The sequence below is a fragment of the Citrus clementina genome, unplaced genomic scaffold (assembly GCF_000493195.1).
Source record: "Citrus clementina cultivar Clemenules unplaced genomic scaffold, Citrus_clementina_v1.0 scaffold_9, whole genome shotgun sequence".
Taxonomy (NCBI): Eukaryota; Viridiplantae; Streptophyta; class Magnoliopsida; order Sapindales; family Rutaceae; genus Citrus; species Citrus x clementina.
Genome location: NW_006261964.1, coordinates 15,953,832 through 15,967,056, shown reverse-complemented (window position 1 = coordinate 15,967,056; position 13,225 = coordinate 15,953,832). Strand labels below are relative to the sequence as shown.

At 38.9% G+C, this 13,225-nt stretch overlaps 1 pseudogene; it reads right to left on the bottom strand.

Annotated features, from left to right (window-relative positions):
• Positions 1–7,177: 7,177 nt before the first annotated feature.
• On the bottom strand, positions 7,178–13,225 carry LOC18033480 (annotated as a pseudogene).

The window sequence follows — 13,225 nt, the reverse complement described above, 5'->3', positions numbered from 1 at the left end:
GGTGTGCTATAGCCTTAGCGGTGGGCGGGGAGGTGTGGCCTCTGCCTGACTCGGAATGGGGCAAGGCTTTATGAGGCGCCTCGGGGCGCCCGAGGGAGGGTGCGTGTAGAGGTCCGCTAAAAAATAGTGCACACAAGTCCGGGAGGCTATAGGCCCCAAGGGCGTCGGGATGGGTGGGCTATAGCCTTGATGGGGGGCAGTATGGCATGGCCTCCGCGGGGCTCGGAATTGGGCAAGGCTTTGTGATGCAGCGGAAGTTTAAAGTTCAAAATATTCCGTTGATTCTAGAGAATGCTGGAATAAAAGAACAACTAAACTCACGTTGATTCAAAAGAATGCCGTGAATTTATGGGTTAAGACTCGTTGATTCTGCAGAATACCGAAAATTAACTGAACTCAAATACTTACAAAGAGATTTGAAAATTGAAAATATTATTGAAATCGAACATATGCTCCAAAAGATACAAAAGACACTTATTTATACTAACTAAGACTTATCCTAATATGATTAGAAAATTTATTTTAATAAGACTTATGCCTAAATTAGGAAACCAAATTAAACTAGAATACAAATTAATTAAATATTCCTAAATATTATACATTTAAATCTAATTATGATTTCTTCAATTTCTTACTCTGCATCATTCCCGCCAGGCTGGAGAAAATTCATCCTCGAATTTTGTATGTTATAGTCTTCAAAAACATCTTCATGTGCATAAGGATTAATTTTTAAAACAGAGCTTTGATATAGACAACGAACTTTAAATTTTCCAACCTTTGTAATAACGTCCATCCAATCACTCTAATGGCGTAAAATAAATTCTTCTATCAACAACTTCTCTAATAATGTCTTCTCATATTGTTCGTGTCGAACTTCGACACAGTTGAGGACAAATGATTTCTTCTCATAATCTACTAACTGTTGAAAAATATCACAACTCTTTTTGTCTTCTTTTGGCAAATCAAGAGAACAATAAGAGATTGTATCAACAACTATCTCTCTTTCCTCCACAAGATCAAAAGATGGATGAACAATTACTTCTTCTCGTCCCACAATATCAAGATACTCATCAAATTTCTGCAATTGATCCAAATCAATATCTTTGTGTTGAGGATTTTTTGTAGACACGAGTGGCCAATTAATATTCTCCTCGAAAGGAATAATATTGTCGAGAAAAACAAAGTTACCATTTTCCTCATTATCCTCATAACAAACATCATCATGAACAACTTCATCGAATCCATAGGTCTGCTTTATGTGTAAAGATTTTCTATCTCGAAGTTTCTCTAAATCTTGAGAAATCAAACATGAAATCCTCAACATCCTATTTAATACTTCTTTCAAGACAAAATCTTCACGGCGATGTTGTCGTTTCATGAATCAAATTTTTTTTCTTTTCTATTTCTCTCTTTTTTTCCTTATATTTGTTTTGGTGTTGTTTGAGTTTTTTGGCTAAGATTAGAAAATTCAAGGGTAATACTGAAATAGAAGAAAGTATTGGGCCAAAAGTATAAATAAGTAAAAGGTGGGGTTTCCGGCGATTGTGGTTGGAAATAATTGGACAAGGAGGGACGGATCTGAAAGATTTTGGGTTGGTGAGTATGGTGGTAGTGGTGGTGGTTTGTCCGAAAAAAGTGATTTTTTGGCTGGAAATTGGAGATAAAGCTGGCGATTTGGTGTTGGCTTAGATTCCGACGATTGGTTCGTCGATCGGTGGCGGGAAGGGGTGAGAAAGGTTGAACTGATGGCGAGGAGTGGATCGATGATAGTGGTGCTTCCGACGCGCGGCTGAAATTGGTGACGGTCAGCAGCGTCTCACAGGTTTTGGCAAATTTCGGCAATTTCAAGGGTAGAATGGCACCGTGCAAGGCTAGTCCTTGATGGCCGGCGTCCTCTGACTCGGATGGTGTGGCTGATTGTCCCAAAGGCGACGGAAAATCAACACTGGCAGCCCACGACGGTGGTTGACGCAACTATCGTTTCTGTTCAGTTTTTTTTTTTTTTTTAGATATGAAGGATAATTTAGAACCAGGCTTTTAGCTCTGATACCAAGCTGATGCAGCAGAAGTTTAAAGTTTAAAATATTCCATTGATTCTAGAGAATGCCGGAATAAAAGAACAACTAAACTCACGTTGATTCAAAAGAATGCCGTGAATTTAGGGGTTAAGACTCGTTGATTCCGCAGAATACCGAGAATTAACTGAACTCAAATACTTACAAAGAGATTTGAAAATTGAAAATATTATTGAAATCGAACATTTGCTCCAAAAGATACAAAAGACATTTATTTATACTAACTAAGACTTATCATAATATGATTAGAAAATTTATTTTAATAAGACTTATGCCTAAATTAGGAAATCAAATTAAACTAGAATACAAATTAATTAAAATATTCCTAAATATTATACATTTAAATCTAATTAGGATTTCTTCAACTTCTTGCTATGCATCACTTTGCGAGGGGCCTCGGGGAGCTCGAGGGGTGAAGTAGGCAGAGTCCCGCCTAAAAATAATGCTCGCAGGTTGGGGGGCCAAAAGCCCTAAGGGCGCCATGAGGGGTGTGTTATAGCCTTGGTGGTGGGCAGGGGGGTGTGGCCTCCGCCGGACTCGAAATGGGGCAAGGCTTTGCGAGGCGCCTCGGGGCACTTGGGGGAGGGTGCGTACAGAGGCCCGCCCAAAAATAGTGACCGCTGGTCAGGGGGCCAAAGGCCCTAGGAGTGCTTGGATGGGTGGACTATAGCCTTGGTGGGGGGCAGCGGGGTGCAGCCTCCGCGAGCTCGGAATGGGGCCCGCAGGTTGTGGGGCCAAGTGCTCCAGGGGCGCCGGGACGAGTGTGCTATAACCTTGGTGGTGGTTTGGGGGGGGGGGGTGTAGCCTCCGCCGAACTCGGAATGGGGCAAGACTTCGCGAGGTGCCTCGGGGCGCCCGGGTGAGGGTGCGTGCAGAGGCCCTCCCAAAAATAGTGCCCGCAAGTCCAGAGGCCAAATGCCCCAGGGGCGTGTGACGGGTGTGCTAGAGCTTAGCGGTAGGCGGGGGGGTGTGGCCTCCGCCAGACTCGGAATGGAGCAAGGCTTTGCGAGGCGCGTCGGAGCGCCCAGGGGAGAGTGCGTGTAGAGGTCCACCCAAAAATAGTTCCCGCAGGTCCAGGGGACCACAGGCCCCAGGGGCGCAAGGACGAGTGGGCTATAGCCTTCGTGGGGGGCAGCGGGGCATGGCTTTGCGAGGGGCCTCGGGGAGCCCGGGGGGTGGAGCATACAGAGTCCCACCCAAAAATAGTGCCCGCAGGTCGGGGGGCCAAATGTCCGATGGGCGCCGTGAGAGGTTTGCTATAGCCTTGGCGGTGGGCGGGGGGGGTGTTTGTGGCCTCCGTCGGACTCGGAATGGGGCAAGGCTTTGAGAGGCGCCTCGTGACACCCGGGGGAGGGTGCGTGCAGAGGCCCGCCCAAAAATAGTGCTTGTAGGTTGAGGGGCCAAATGCCCCAGGGGCACTGTGAGGGTTGTTTCCCCCCCCCCCCCCCCCCCCCAAATGTGAGCGGTGTTTGAACCTTAAGACTTCTTGTTTCCACACAAATGGTTTTACTTGTTACCAATTGAATTGGATGGACCCATTCGTTGTTGTTGCCAAGTAGTTAAGTAAGATCTAGTCGGTTGTTAGTATTTTTGGATTCAAATTGTGTTCATGGCTAGTTTGAGATTTCTTGTCTAATTGGTTTTAGTCTTTTTAGCTTTAGTTCTTTTTCAAAAAGATGTTATTTTGGCTATTCTTGCAAAACATGCATTATCTATTTTAAGAGTTGATTACGTGTGTGTGTGTGTGTGTGTTTGTTTGTATGTATATGTAAACCTACAAGTCATTGCGTTTTAAGTTAGGACTATTGCGGATTCCACAACCTTAGTATTCAGGAAACTTGTGGGTATAAATATCCTAGATAAGTATCCCCAAGATTGAGTTTGAAAAGTATCCCTAAGATGGGGTTTGAACTTTAAACCCTGACCATATATTTATAACTTTAGTTCTTATTCAAAAAGATGTGATTTTGGCTATTCTTGCAAAATAGGCATTATCTATTTTAAGAGTTGAGTACGTGTGTGTGTGTTTGTATGTATATGTAAACCCACAAGTCATTGCGTTTTAAGTTAGGACTATTGCGGATTCCACAATCTTAGTATTCAAGAAACTTGTGGATATAAATATCCTAGATAAGTATCCCCAAGATTGAGTTTGAAAAGTATCCCTAAGGGTTTGAACTTTGAACCTTGACCATATATTTGATTTTAATTTTGATCTTTTGCATGAGCAAAAAAGGTAATGTAAGAGAGGTTCTAGAACCTTTTCTAATGGTGTTTTGTATTTTTGGGTTGGGTAAGATGCTCCTTTGTGTTGAATTGCTAAAATTCTTTAATCTAGTTATTGTCATCTTAAGTTGTTTTGGTTATTATGAATTTGATTTTTTCTTTTAGTTATTATTTTAATTTGACAAGTTATGAAATTGATCATCCAATAATGAATGCTACATCAATACTTAAGATGAGAATATTGGGATATTACTTGGGAAGTCTTATATTATTCTATCTTGAAATAAGTTCAATTTTACCAACCCACTTTTCATTAGGAATTGTAGATGCTATCATGACTTCATCATGTGTCTACATTCTTTTTATGAATTTGATTTAAAGATTTGTTGGTATCTTTGTTGTGTTGCGACCTAAATTAATCATCATTGCTTATTGAAAGGAATATGTTGAATAGCACGAATGAATTGAATTTTGAATATTCTCTTTTTTTATATGAATTCTTAGCCTTGTTTGGGATTGAGGTTGAAACTTAATAAGCTATTTAATGAGTAATTTTTGACAAAAATATTATTTAGAAAATTTTGTAAAAACTATTTATTTTGTAATTTTCTTCATTTTGACAGTAACTATTTATTAAAAGTAAGTATAATGTCACTTCTTAAAAATAACTTATTAAATAAGTAACTACACATTTTTAAAGTTATATTATAATCTTAATATTTTAACAGAAAGGTAATTATGTCTTATTTTTTCATAAACCCTAATATATAAACCATTAGATATGATATTACTACCAAGACTAATATATATGGACTAATAAACAATGAAAGATAATAAAGCCCGTGTCGTGTGGTTAAAAAAATTACAAAATCTTTTTACTCAAAAAGTGTAGGCATACGTTTAACAAGTAATCTGATTGTTCAAGCATCTGTTAAATAAATATGTGATTGAATCTGTTTACAATGAAAGAATACTTCAAAAAGGTGAAATTGAATCAACTCCGGTCACACTTCAACTCAAAATGAACATTTTTTTTTTATTTTTTATTTTTCGGTTCTTTCTCCTCTTATCATCTACACATAATCAACCACTGATCAAAATGGCAAGGCAGTTGAAGCTGAAAACCTGAATTGCTTTAGAGTACAGCTCTGTTTCCTATTCAAGTTGTTTTGTCCAGTCGAATGGTTCCCCCAGTACATGCATATTTTCCGTCTGATGACAGGCATTAAAACTTCAAAAATCCCAGCCAAGAATTTCACGTATGTGCAGGCTTAGATAAAGATACAAGGCTTATGTTGTACGGCTAATACACCTGGTGTACAAAGACAACAATCTAAATCTGGTGTACAAAGATTCAGTTTTTAAAAACATAAGAGTACGACATCCTTTTACGAGAACATAGTAAACCGAATGATTAATAAAGCAGACTAAAAGTACCAGCACTGGATTGCATCCCCATTGCATGGATCAAGTATTGAATTCAAACAAATGAAGAAATATGCAGTACCTTGAGAGAAGACATTGGGAGCTTCAATCTTGACTTCAACCAACCCCATACATTCACAAATCTTCAACATCTTAATACTGCGGCTAGAGATGTTGATGCTCTTCAAGTCATAACAGTCAGTGTTATAAGTAAGCTCTCAAGAAGCGGAAATTTAGAAATTTGGTTGCAAAGACACTCATCGTCTATAGGAGCATGGGAAAATATCAAGTGTTTGAGAAACTCACATGAGGCTGAGTTGAACTCGCATTGAAATGAGAGTGGCCCTCGAATTGTAACTTTTTGGACATTCTGTGCTTTGATTCAAAGCCGTTGAAGTTTCTCAGCACCATAAACCTTGAATTTATTGAGTTTGGTAAGACCAGATAACTCTAGATTTTTAAGCCCTGGGCATGCATGCAGACTTAGATACTCGATCAAAGGACACCCAGTAAGTAGACTCTGAAGCACCAGATCGATTGCACCAACCCTCAGAAAAAAAATTTTGTCAACGACGATAACTTAACACTTTATTTCAGGCAAATTGAATCAACTCATTTGTTTGAATGGCAAGAACGACAAAATGTGATATGGTATTGGTTCCGGCAAATCCGATATCCGGTCTATGCAGCTGAGGCTTTCCATAATAATATTATCGTCACCGGATTCCCTGAACAATTAATTAGCAATTGATTTGATATATTTCGATTATGTTGAGTTGAGCATCTTAGAAATAAATAAATAAATCAACAAATCATCTTCAAAAAAAAAAAAAAAAACTGTTTTGAATTGAACATGTTTGTTTATTTATCTAAAGGAAAAAACTGTAACTTAAGAGAACAAACAAACAAGGAATTTGGAAATACCACCAAAGAAATTTAAAAAAAAAATAACCCATGTTTTTTTCTTTTTTCCCCTCAATTCATCATCACTGAAAGGCAAATTTCAAAACAGCAAAAACAGAGGAGAAAAGTGAAAATACAGAACTAATGACGATGAGGCCCTCTCCATCTGATGGATCCCGCAAGTCCAACAGCGCCGGCAGTTGAATTATCAAAGCGTTGATCCGCTTATTATATTTAGCGATGTTTTTGAGGATTCCTAATCCAAAACAGACTCAGAAAAGTCAGTTACTGCAGTGGAATTATGATCTGTTTTATATATAAGTATTTTTAAGGATTACAGATCCAAATAGGATATTGTTTAGGGAATCCTTAAGACAACGGCTGCAAAGGCTTACTTGCAGGACAAGGGTTCTGTGTCTTTTAAAACTAGCAAGTGACAAGCCCTTTTTGAGTAACCGTAATAAGGGACTAAGTAATTCTGAATTTAGATAGTTGAAGTACATAATTATGTACCCCAAGTGAAGTTGCATCTAACAAGTGTGTAGAGATATAAAATTATCAATATTAATGATGAGAAAATAAAATTAACCATACCCAGGACAAAAATTTGATGACATATCACTAGGATTAAAAAACTATGTACAACACTACAAATATAACATATTGCTGAAACTCCAGCCTATGCATGTGTGTTACCAACGGGCTATAAAAGACCATTGGCCAAGTTCATCAATTTAAGTTAAAACTGAAGTCCTCAATTGCTTTAGACCCACTGCACAGTTTTCTATTCAAGTTGTTTTGTCCAGTCAAACGGTTCCCAGTCCTGCGCAAAAGTTGCAACCGCTTGCTTTTGTGTCTCCACAGATTCATGCCTCCTACGACGGTACATGTCTTCCTCAGGAAGGCGAAGCATGCCTCTTATGACGTTTAGTCCGAAGCTGCTTTTAAACTGTGTTTCGTCATCAATTACATGGACGAAACCCTTATTTAGACCAAACTCAATGTGGAAGTAAGGAAAGTCCTTTGGAATTGAACCACGCAAGCCCTTCACACTTGTATCAATTAACTTCTTTGCATTGTGCTGGCTCCATTCATCTTCAGCTTCATCAATTGCCTGAAACAGCTCATTTCAGATACTTGTACTGTATGTATTGAGACAAAAAGAATTGCACATGCATGTACATGCAAACAAAAAGAGGTGTTCATGTGGATGGGAGGATCAGTTCAAAAACATGAACTTTATGGGACATTACTTTATTATGCAAGCTATGTACATGCCATGCCAACCTCCAATTTTGTTTTACATAAATGTGCAACTAATTTGGCAATAAATGGGAATCCTACACAAGGTTAAGGGCAGCAAAAACATCTTTACTTAGGCCAGTCAAATTAACCACAGTTAACAATAAAGTGAAGCATAATATAGACAAGGAGAACCAGAAGAACAATAGAGAGACAGAATGAATGACGGAATCTAACCTTCTTGAAATAGACAAGGGCCTGTTTCGCAATTTTTTGGGGCAACGGATTGCACTCAATCAAACAATGGCGACGCTGTTGTCCCAAACCCATCACTGTTTCGAGAAACACTAATTCCTTCTCTTGCTTGGCAAACATCATGATAAGGCATTTCTTGAAGTTACGAATTTCATCCCACACATGACTGTAAACGGTTCTAGTCGCCAACTCATGCTGCAAAAGCAGAAACTCTTAATCAGAATAGAACAACTTAAAATCAAGTCAACCTTATGATAATAAAAGGTCAACTGTATGAGAACAAAGGGATTCCTTTTCTTTTCGGTTGACAGACATAAACCCTCAAGTATATGCAACCTCCAGCAAGATATAATATTGGCGTTCGACAGTTTTGCATCATGTGTGAGTCAAACCCAGACATGAGTTTACATCTTACCCTACATTCACCCTTACCACTGGACCACCCATTCAGATTAAACAATTTCCATTGTGGATAGCAGTATGTAAGAACTTAAATTATTCAAAAAAGTGACGGAAATTTCACAATTATAATCGCTTTGGGATTAATCAAACTTTCCACAATGCCCATACATTCACTGTGTCCCACAGCCATCATTAAGTATAAATATTTGCTTCCAGGTGCCATGAATCATAAATAGAATGACTCCATTCCAACAAAATATTGAAATTCCCCAAATGATGTGTTTTAAGTTCAACCATGGAAACCATTCAACTGAAAACAAAACCCATTATCTGTAAAAAAAAAGTAATAGATTATAGTAAAGAAACAACATTACCTGCACTGGCAATATGCAGCAATGACCAGGCACGACAGACTCCCACTGTGGCAACACCAAATAAGTAAAATTTGCTATTGCCACAACAAGGTGTCTTGGCCGGTTTGGATTCTCAAAGCAAAACAGGCAGCGCTCTTGTTGAGTCATGATACATCTCGCAATAGCTCTTTCAGCACCCTTATTATCATTTGCTCCTCTCTTCTTCCGGGACTTTTGACTTGGACCTTCTTCAAAATCATATTCATCATCGACCCGACCAGATATACTGTATTGTTTATTATGCATTATCTTTTGGGCTAGATTCCGATCAGCATCATCATCATCCTTCCTTTTTCGAACAGACAAATCATAAATAACATGCCTACAAATTAAAAAATGAAATATCCATTAGTACAAAAACTCCTCCGAAATATTAATATGGCACATGATTACCAAGCACAGTACTGTTTCAATAACTTCACACACTTAAAGGGAAATAAGAAAAAAGAATAGAATCTACAATCACAGTATTCAAAATTACCTGCCCAAGCTTCCAACATCTTGATGTTTAGTAGAATTATCAGCGCACCCTGCTTTGCCTTCATTTTCTCAACTTCTCGCTAATTAAAAAAAAAAACAATTAAACACGAAGAAGAAGCTCACAATATTAATAGCTGGCTGTCCAAGTACAAAGTGCAAAGATCTTCTTTGAAAATAAAAGATTATGCATGCATATATCTGTCCCAAACCTAATAACCGAGTTCACAACATCAATTCTAATATATCTCCCTACTACGAACACTGGACAAAATTGGAAGCAAGAAATAATCCAATTATCTCTAAGAATATCAATGGTAAGAAACATTAAATCATAATTTTCATGATTTTTCAATTAGAAGTTAAAGAAAATTCAGTTTAAGCATAAGAAAGACTGAGGTAGAACATCATGGAGATTATACAAATCAACATAAAAAATAAAAATAAAATAAAATAAACTCCTTAATAACTAGAGTATTGCAAAAGTCCCTACGATATTCTCCTTCAAAGAAACAAGAAGCACTTGGCAAAGTTTTTTTTTTTTTTTTTGGTTTTAACCACGAGGTATTCTGGGAAGGGCCTCAACTGTGGGAGGCACCTTTAAGCCCGTACCACAACCCAGACTAGAAGTCCCCGCTCGAACCAGGAGGCACATGTTCTCTCAACAAAGGCGACTTCCCTACGACTCGAACTGAGGAGCAAACCTAGCCAAGCCACTTAAGGGGACTCCATTGCCAGTGGAGCCAACACTTTGTTGGTCGCACTTGGCAAAGTTGGCAGTGGATGGAACAACAAAGATTGGCAAAACAGCCAAGCGGCTGTAAAGACTTTTTAGCCTATTCGTGAAAAGGGTTAGGGTGGTGGATAGACCAATCTCCAGATGAATGCAAATGAAAAGACCTGACCAGGAGCTTCAAAAAAAGCTTTATCCTGCTATCTTAAAGTTCCGCAAAAGATAGCACTAGAAAAATAGTAAATTTTTTTTATGACAAATTCACTTGACACTTTTAATTCTTTTCTGTCAAATTGGATAACCTTCAGATGGGTTTAACACCTATCACCCCAAATGCAAATAAGACAGGAGAGAAGTTAAAAAAAATATTGTCATACCAAAAGTTTTTCAGCTTCTTCATGCTTTCCTTTCAAACGCAGTTACTTTGCCTTAGCAGCTAGGTTGTTGGCACCCAGTCCCTCTTCAATCATAACAGTACTTTCGCTAGGTACTTTTATTTCATATAACACCACTTCTGACTCAACATTGCCCTCATCATTAAGATGGGAATCAACGGGACCACCAGGATCTTTACCCTGCTGACTAGGGGTGGGCAAAATCGGGTTCGGGTCAACCCGATCGGGTTTCGGGTTGTTCGGGTTAGACAAAGAACAATCCGAACATAACCCGAATTAATGACCCCACCCGAACCGACCCGAACTATATTCGGGTCGGTTTGGGTCGGGTCATTAATTCGGGTTATGTTCGGGTTGGATCGGGTTGAATTTAAAATGGGTAGAATTGAGTTCGGGTCAATTTGGGTTAGTTCGGGTCAATTCGGGTCAATTCGAGTCAGTTTGGGTCAATTCGGGTCAATTCGGGTCAGTTCGGGTCAATTCGGGTCAATTCGGGTCAGTTCGGGTCAGTTCGGGTCAGTTCGGGTCGGTTGAAATCAGATCAATTCGGGTCAGTACGTTTTTTTTTTTTTTAAGAACCCGATCGGGTATTCGGATCGGGTCGGGTTTGACCCGAATCGATCACAACCCGATCGGGTTTGTAAATTTCAAACCGATCGGGTTTCGATCCCGACCCGATCCGACCCGAACCCGAAATTTATCGGGTCGGGTCGGGTCGGGTCGGATCGGGTCGGGTCGGGTAAAATGCCCACCCCTACTGCTGACGACTGAATTCACACATGATTCCATCATTTTCAAACTTATTTAAGCCAGAGAATGCATCAGAGACAATGTTAGCATCTCTAGCAGACATATGTTGACCTTTTCGCTTTGCCCAAGACAATGAATCACGAGCTTTAGGGGCTCTCATATCAGGATGCCGAAGAGACACATCCCTTAGGTAATCTATATTGGAGGTCTAAGGATCACAATCACAAAAATCCAATGTGTTGGGAAAATTTCAGTTTCTCAATCAGAATATATCTTTAAGTATTTCAATCCAAATTACAAAACCACAAAATCATTGAGAGAGAGAGAAAATCAATTGTTGCAGTTACGTTCTGAGTATCTTTTTCCTTTTGATCTTCGGCACCTGCTTGACAATCTTCAGTTAGTCCGCTTTTTCTATTTTTTATGGCATGTAAATGAGCACGCGATGGTGCATCCCTGTGAGATGTGGCAAATATAGCTAGTTGACCAAGAGAACCCCAACGCTCTTCCACAACCTGAACCATTTAAATGAATAAAGAGCAAAATTCATATTGGTAATGCTTGATCGAATTTGAAAGGCATAGTAGTATACCTCATCAAATCGTCGTCCTTCTTGAGCTGCCTACTCTTAGGCACGCTTCAAAGCTTTAAGTCTCCAGCTTGCACCACCATCGCCAACAAGTGAGGAAGACAAAAGTTGCTCTCCGCTACCTTCATTCCCATTTTCATCTTCTGGATAGCCACTTCCATTATCCTTCAGATAAGGATTCAACTCCCTCATATTCACCTTTGGCATTTGGCAGACATAGCAAACAATGTGGAGTCAACAAACAATCATGTAGACTAAATGACAACAAACAGAACACTCATGTTAACAAATTGGAAGAAATAAATATAAAGTTATATGCAGTCACATGACAATCATGTAGACATAAAGGCATCTAGCAAATATGTTTTCCATAGGAATCAGACATGCACATGTAAAGATATCTAAAACGGGTCCAGTACAAAAGCTACTCCAAAAAACCAATTGTAGCCAGATGCAACAACAATTCAGAATAAAAAGTAGACGAGGATAAAGAAAGGCTAGATGAAAGATGATCAATAGATTGCAACTAGAAGGAAGTAAGAACAAATTGACAGCATACCTCCTCATAAGGAGGTTCGTCTGTTTCTTGTTGTCCTCTCTGCAGGCCTCAGCATATACTCTAACCCATTTCCTTTCTCACAATTTCATTCTCCTTAAAAGATTTTGATCCTCTATTGTCATATATAGCAACGTACAAAATTTGGATCAAATGAACATGATAAGATTGAATACAATTTAAAAAAAAAAACTTAAAAACAAAATCACTGCAAAATGCATACCAGACAAGCCATCCACAATGTCATCTTTATCCCGTCTCTCCTTATTCCTTTTCTTTTTATTCCCCTTGCTTCCTTTCTGGTCCTCATAGTCTGAACCAGATGAAGAATAATTCTCAAAAGAATAATGTTTCCTACCAGTTCTTGAACCTTTATCAGTACTTCTCTTACTCTTCTTTTTTCCACTCCTATATTTCCTTTCATCTCGGTCATAACTGTCCTCACTATCAATTTCACTTTCACTTACTGAATGTTCATCCAACGAGTACCAGTTCTTGCTTCTTCTCGACCGTTTCTTTATTCTCTCAAGATCATCATCCGAACTACCACCATAACTTGAACCCTTCTTCTTTCTCCTAAGCTTTTCCTTCCTACTACTTGATTTCCTTCCCTTTGCATCCAACTTTTCATCTTCTGCCTAAAAACAAATAATCGAGTTAGCAGATACATAATTAAAATTATAAGCAAAATAAAAAATTTCACAAGCTAGATATAGCATTAAAAAGTAACAAACTTTACTTTATCAACTTGATCGCGAGGCATGAACTTCACTCCGGCAAGCAT